Source organism: Rutidosis leptorrhynchoides, chromosome 11 (genome assembly GCF_046630445.1).
Source record: "Rutidosis leptorrhynchoides isolate AG116_Rl617_1_P2 chromosome 11, CSIRO_AGI_Rlap_v1, whole genome shotgun sequence".
NCBI lineage: Eukaryota > Viridiplantae > Streptophyta > Magnoliopsida > Asterales > Asteraceae > Rutidosis > Rutidosis leptorrhynchoides.
The window spans coordinates 229,259,690-229,267,904 of record NC_092343.1 but is presented as its reverse complement, the minus strand read 5'-3'; positions in this window follow the sequence as shown (position 1 = coordinate 229,267,904).

The following is an 8,215-nucleotide window of genomic DNA, read 5'->3' as shown; positions in this document are numbered from 1 at the left end:
TTACTTTAATAATACCTATCATATTATCTTTATGATATTAAATGAACCCTATAAATTTTATTACTTAATATATATAAAATTATATTATATTATATAAATTTAATATAAAATTTTATTTATTAATAAATAAATTATATTATTTACTCTAATAAATCTTTTAAAATTATTTAAAAATATAAAACGACGATATTTAAACTATATATTAATCATGTATAGATTTTTGGAAATTATTTTGAGTCAAATTTACTTTTGTTGACTTTTGCATATTAGTCTCGAGCATTAGGATTGTGGTACACTATGACTTGGCCTAATTTGTTAGACAAATATTGACCAACACATAATTATATATAATTAATTTAGGTTCGTGAATCCGAGGCCAACCTTGCACTTGTTCAATGACGTTATATGTATTTTTACTATGAAATACAGTATGGTGAGTTTCATTTGCCTTTTTACCCTTTATATTTTTGGGACTGAGAATACATGCGCTTTTATAAATGTTTGACGAAATAGACATAAGTAATTGAAACTACATTCTATGGTTGAATTATCGAAATCGAATATGCCCCTTTTTATGAAAGTCTGGTAATCTAAGAATTAGGGAACAGACACCCTAATTGACGCGAATACTAAAGATAGATCTATTGGGCCTAACAAACCCCATCCAAAGTACTGGATGCTTTAGTACTTCGAAATTTATATCATGTCCGAAGGAGGATCCCGGAATGATAGGGGATATTCTTATATGTATCTAGTTAATGTCGGTTACCAGGTGTTCACCATATGAATGATTATTTTTGTCTCTATGCATGGGACGTATATTTATGAGAACTGGAAATGAAATTCTTGTGGTCTATTAAAATGATGGAAATAAATGATTATGATAAACTAATGAACTCACCAACCTTTTGGTTGACACTTTAAAGCATGTTTATTCTCAGGTGTTAAAGAAATCTTTCGTTGTGCATTTGCTCATTTTAAAGATATTACTTGGAGTCTTTCATAGCATATTTCGAAGAACGTTGCATTCGAGTCATTGAGTTCATCAAAGATTATAATTAAATCAATTTATAGTTGGATAGTGGATATTATGAAATGGTATGCATGCCTGTCAATTTTCGATGTAAAGAAAGATTGTCTTTTAAAAATGAATGCAATGTTTGTAAAATGTATCATATAGAGGTCAAATACCTCACAATGTAATCAACTATTGTGAATCGTTTATAATGTATATGAACGGGTCCTTTCAGTTGGTATCAGAGCGATGGTCTTAGCGAACCAGGTCTGCATTAGTGTGTCTAACAGATAAGTCGATAGGATGCATTAGTGAGTCTGGACTTCGACCGTGTCTGCACGTCAATAGTTTTGCTTATCATTTTGTGTCAAAAATTAACTACTTATCATCCTCAGGAAATTACCTGCTTATCATTTTTAGTCTAAGACACGTCTTGCTGCATTGATTGCATGAATAGTGTATAGACAAAAATTCATATCTTAGCGTATCTGCTAAATCATATCTTATCGTATCTATTACTGTAAACGTTGCCTGATATATCCCGTAAATTCCTTCGTAATTTACGAAATCTTTTGTTCTATATATATGGATATTCTATGTAATTAGAATACCATCCGATAATCGAAAATCATTTCATATCGAAAAAATAATAATAAAAATCCTTATTCAATCGTACGAAATGGAATTCATCATTAATTCAAGTTCCTCGGATTTCGAAATGGAATCCCATTCCAGCTCCGAAAGCAGTGTGACCGGAATAGATCAACCAATCAGTCATCACCTATTCTGGATGAATTGGGGATGAGTTCGTAGCCTCCTCAATCATTGGAGACAAGAAGAAGGTGATCCCTTCCATCCACCACATTGCCCTCTTGATGAAGAACCTGAAGCACTTACCGGCGAACCTGTTCGAAACACCATTTTCTCGTTCATTTCCAGAGTATCTCATCACGATTATATATTACGTCAAATTTTAAATTTTATTTATTCGCTCGTCCGAACCGATAATCACCCCGGTGTAATAGAAGAAGTCAACGAGCTTCGCGCTCGGGTAGTGGCTTTGGAGAATATGGTGCAGAGATTACAAACACTAGCAGCAGCATCAGCAGCATAACCAGTACCACCATCATCAACGCCAACAGTACCATTACCACCTCCAACCACAACCGCGTCGTAAACCTCAACTTCACAATCTGTCCCACGAGCATCAACGTCATACGCACCATAGATACCAAGGAGTACCAACAACAATAACTGACGAAGTATTAATACATAACTTCATTGGAGAAACATTCTGCGGCGATTATGTAATCTCTAAAGTCTTAGAGATTATCTAATCTAGCCCTAACCATAAATCAGTTAAGCGAACCAAAATGATAGAAGGAAGAGTAGAAACCCTGACAAAAATGGTGTGGGATTAACAAGCTAAACTTGCTTTACCAACAGCATCAACAGTACCGTCAGCGTTACCAGCATCGTCAGTACAGTCAACATCCGAATCAACAACACCGATAACATCACAAACTCTGTCAGTTCAAGAATCACTGTGGACATCATTACGAATCAATAAGGTGTATATTGTATCAACGAGTTATGAAGAATTAACTCATTCCCTCTGAAAAAAATTATATGTATATTATATATATATATATATATATATATATATATATATATATATATATATATATATATATATATATATATATAAATCTTTCCGTGCTAAGCTATTGTGTGTGAATCTTAACTACTCGATTAATTCATATTACAAATATGCAATAATGTACGTCCTTCGGCCGCAACTTAACCAGCGTTAACTACAATCTCTGTCGCAATTCAACAAATTCCAATTCATAATAAATCAAGTATATATTTGATTTTACACTTTCATCATCGATGTACCCGAAACTTTTCAGATAACATCATTCGTACTTTGCAAAATTCACAAGAATTTCACGAACCGAACATCATACATCAACAAATAACGAAGTATTGATTCATAATTTCAATGTCATTAAAGAAATACCGCGTAAAAGTTATGTACTTTTTAAAGCCTTTAGGGATTATTCAATTCTAGTTTCAACCGTAAATCAAATGAGTTTAATTTAACATTAACTCATTAAATCTATGTTACATCTGAAGAAAATATACATATATATATTTTCATAAAGACTGTAATAAAATTCTTTTGTACAAAATATTAATTGTGAAATTTTTTTTAACGGGTAGGTAATACCCGAGAGATATATAAATTCACATTTAATATGTTACATTCTTCGAATCTGATTCAGCAAATCATCCATTATACTCCCTACTTTCACAACAATATACATTCTTTTATAGAAATCAAAACAACCATACTCATTCAAAATTTAATTACATATTCTGATTTTGAAATCTCAAAATTCAACTTGAGATATGACCAAAATCATCACTCTTAGATCCTTACATCTTTCACAAGCTATATTTTGACTTCAAAACTGTGTTAGAACATCAAATGTATGTTAACGATTACAATCTGTGTTCAAACCCTTCGAAAATTTCTGAAGACACTTCGAATGATGAGCAATCGAGATGATGATCCAACCACATGTTACCCACAGTTATGTACCCGAAAAACTCTTGAAACCAAAGTAAAAGTTTAAACAACGTATCCGCGTCAGATTCTTTAGCATTTATTAGCCAAAATAACTTTGCGACTCCTATTCAAAGTAGCCAGTTTTGTCACAGCTCCAGCAAGTCAACTTCGACTTTTCAGTCAGACTAACCTTATTATAACCTTGAGATATACACCATCGTTATCAGGGAACCTTTTACATTCCACCACATTATTAATAGATGTATCAATAAATTCATTACCCTTTGACTTTAGCCTCTCCAAAAAGTCATTATAATTATTCATTGAAACCCCATCATTTACTACTTCGCATCTTGTAATGAGAATTTCCATATGAATCATTGGGAATTAGCAATCAGTATTTTGAAATCTCGCAGCATGTCTACGCCAACAGTTATAAGTGTATATATAACGTATATCTTCTGGACTTAATTTGAATGTGAAGATTCTGAAAAACACTTCGAACTATGTCATAACCCGTCCTTAACCATAAGAATGTGTTAGATAACGTATGATTTCATTGCGAGGTATTGACCTCTATATGCGACATTTTTAAAAGATCAACTGCATATATTATACATTACAAACCATGATTCTTATTTTTGATACAAGCTTTAGACAATGAAAAGATGATTATCGTTTAGCGATAATCTTAGACTTACAAACTTTACAAATGATGATAACAACACGATTTCTAGCATATTTTACAACACAAATCCTCGGATATGCAGTTTTATTTTTGACACAAATATGCGTACGCAAGATCCTGCTTAAATTCAACATACTGCAGCGGAAGCTTTAGTAATCTCCTGAGAATAGACATGTTTTAAAAGGTCAACATAAAGTTGGTGAGATATAGGTTTAGTGCCGGCAGCAATATATATATATAGACCACAAGATTTCGTATATAAATAGTTTAATAAAAATATTCTAAGTGGTTGAGCACTTGGTAACCATACTTAACATTTAATCACGTCGCATATTCCCTTTAATATGAAATCTTACTACACCATACCAAGTGTAGTCACAAAACGAAGTACTGTGCAACCGTTGAATACTGGTCGTCCAGTCCGGTTGGGGTTGTCAGGCCCGATAGATCTATCAACAGGATTCGCGTTTACAATACCGCTGTAAATATTAGTTACCAAGCTACAGGGAAGTATGCCAGTGGTACAACTCAACGTAGAATATATTTTTCAGTTACTTGTGTCCATAACGTAAAACATAAAATACATGTATTCTCATCCCGAAATATTTAGAGTTTAAAAGTGGGACTATATACTCACTTTCGTCTTGAAGATATGTAATTTTGACTTGGTCTCCGATTGATATCACAAACCTAACCATATATAATATATCAATACCTTTTCTTTTTAAACAATCGTCACATATATATACTTATAATACTTTTAATAATTCCTTAGTCCGTAGTTAGCAGTTCGATGTTAGTAATTCAATTTTAAATGGTTCATTTTTAGGTGATTAATAAACCCCCAATGAAATAAATAAAAACCCCATCGTATATGTATTGGTCGAGATTAATCTTGACCCACGGTACCGGTGTTGTCAAATGACGTGTTGCGTACATAAAGTACCGGTGTTGTCAAATGACGTGTTGCGTACAATCATGGGATCTTATGATTAATCTTCTCGTATTGTTTACGGGTGATCCTGAACCATATAAAATTAAATTATGAGTACATATATATAAAATATCATGTTATTTTAGAAAGATGTGATTTATTTAATTTTTTTCCAATTAATCACGTAGCTAAATTATTCTTGGATATCCGATTTCGTTATGGTCATAGTTTCTTCGTTACAACTCCGTTTTCGTTGGTTCAACTTGCCACTTCCTTGGATCGAGTCCCTCTTTAAGAATATGAACTGTAAATACCTTAGTTTGTATTCGAAATCACAGGTCATAGGTCAAACTTTGGTGAAACTTATGAAGTTAATCATTTTCCATCATGTAAACAACCTTAAATGATTATTTTTCTAAAAATACTTATACTTTGAGTTAAATCATAAAATTTTTATGTGTTAACATATTCATAGTAAAAATCATTTTTCCAGAAAATAAACCTCCAATTCAAAGTTTATGATGGTTTTTAATTATCCAACCCAAAACAGCCCCCGGTTACACTCCGACGTCGTAAAAACAGTTTTTAAGGTGTTCTTTGAAAAACCAAGTTAAACCTTGTTAAATTAGCATATATTTAAGATATATTACAGGTCTTGAAGTATTTTAGAAGTTAAGTTAGAAGGATCTATTTAGTTTGCAAACAAGTTTGAAAACATTCAAACTATGTTCTTGTTGTTAAAATTTTATACCACAAAATAAGATAGCTATATATATATGAATCGAATAAGGTTATGAACAAAGTTACTACCTCAAGTTACTTGGACAAGATTGCTGTAAAAGAGGAGTAAGAACCTAGAACCAAAAGGGTGATGGAATTGGATGAAAGATTGGAAGTAAACTTGTGTTCTTGAAAGGATTCTTGAAGTGTTTTTGTAAGGTTTTTCTTATGGTGTTTAAGTGATATTTTTATGGCTAGATCTTCATGGATACTAGCTGAATGGTTATGGAGTTTCTTAAGAGTGTGTTTTAGTTAAAGGAAATGTGTAGTAAAATGAAAATGGAATGGAGTATAAATGGTGGTGTAAAAGGTGTATAAGTTTGTAATTTTGTGAAAAAATCTTTTAATCATGTGAAATTGTCATACTAGATAACAAAAGTAGTTACCTTATACATAAGGCATTGAACAAGGGCTGGTTGGTGGTGATTTGATGTGTATATACCAATAGTAAATACGTATAGAAGCTAGGTATGATACAAGTACATGTACTCTAGATATACGTATAGAAATTTTGTGAAAAATGGAATGAGAATTCAAATATAGCTATCTTTTGTGAATATACTTATATGATTTTATGTATTTAAGTCCTTAAAAGTGATTAAATACATTACATATACTATATATGTATAAACATTATAGGTTATAAGTATTTATATCAAATAACGTTACGTATGGTTATTGTTTTGAAAACTTAAGTTAGTAGTTTCATAATATACTTATAACTTATTGTTATTAATACAAAATGAGATATTAAAACATTCATTAATCATGTTAAATATGTATATATACATATATATACACAAACGTATAATTATCATATATTGTATAGTTCGTGATATCATCGGTCAAACTAGACGGTCAAACGTTGTGTAAAACTCTTTTCGGAAACATAAATCTCAACAATTTGGATTGCTTATCATGTTGGTAAGGTTTAATTTATATAAATATTAATCTTATAAGTATAGAACGATCGAAAAAGTGCGGGTCATTACAGTACCTACCCGTTAAATAAATTTCGTCCCGAAATTTTAAAATTGTACCTATTTTGCGTCATCGGAAAACAAGTGTGGATATTTTTGTTTCATTTGATCCTCTCGTTCCCAAGTAAACTTGGGACCCCTTCGAGCATTCTAACGAACCTTAACGATCGGTATGTTGCTCTGCTTGAGCCGTTTAACTTCACGATCCATGATTTCGATTGGTTCTTCGATGAATTGTAGTTTCTCGTCGACATGGATTTCTTCAAGAGGAATGGTGAGGTCTTCCTTTGCAAGACACTTCTTAAGGTTTGAGACGTGAAATGTATTATGTACTCCGGCGAGTTGTTGTGGTAACTCGAGTCGATAAGCTACCGGTCCAATGCGTTCGATAATCTTGAACGGGCCTACATATCTTGGGCTCAGTTTACCTCTTTTATCGAAACGTATTACACCTTTCCAAGGTGACACCTTTAGCATAACCATGTCACCGATCTGAAACTCTAATGGTTTCCTTCGAACATCGGCGTAGCTCTTTTGGCGACTACGGGCTGTTTTCAATCTCTCCTTGATTTGTACTATCTTCTCAGTCGTTTCGTGTATGATCTCGGGACCAGTTAATTGTCGATCTCCTACTTCATTCCAACAGATAGGAGATCTACACTTCCTCCCATACAGTGCTTCAAATGGCGCAGCTTTAATGCTCGCATGATAACTATTATTATACGAGAATTCTGCTAACGGTAAATACTTATCCCATCCGTTTCCAAAATCGATCACACATGCCCTGAGCATGTCTTCAAGAGTCTGAATTGTTCTTTCACTCTGCCCGTCAGTTTGCGGATGATATGCGGTGCTCATATCCAAACGAGTTCCTAGTGCCTCCTGTAGTGATTGCCAGAACTTTGAGGTAAATCTACTATCACGATCGGATATAATGGAAATAGGTATTCCATGCCTTGAAACAATTTCCTTTATATACAATCGTAATAGTTTCTCCATTCTATCCGTTTCCTTTATAGACAAGAAATGTGCAGACTTGGTGAGACGATCAACAATCACCCAAATGGTGTCGTATCCCCAGGCAGTCTTTGGTAACTTCGTGATGAAATCCATGGTAATACCATCCCATTTCCATTCTGGGATTTCTGGTTGTTGAAGTAACCCTGACGGCTTTTGGTGTTCTGCTTTGACCTTGGAACAAGTTAAACACTCCCCAACATATGTTGCAACGTCTGTCTTTAAA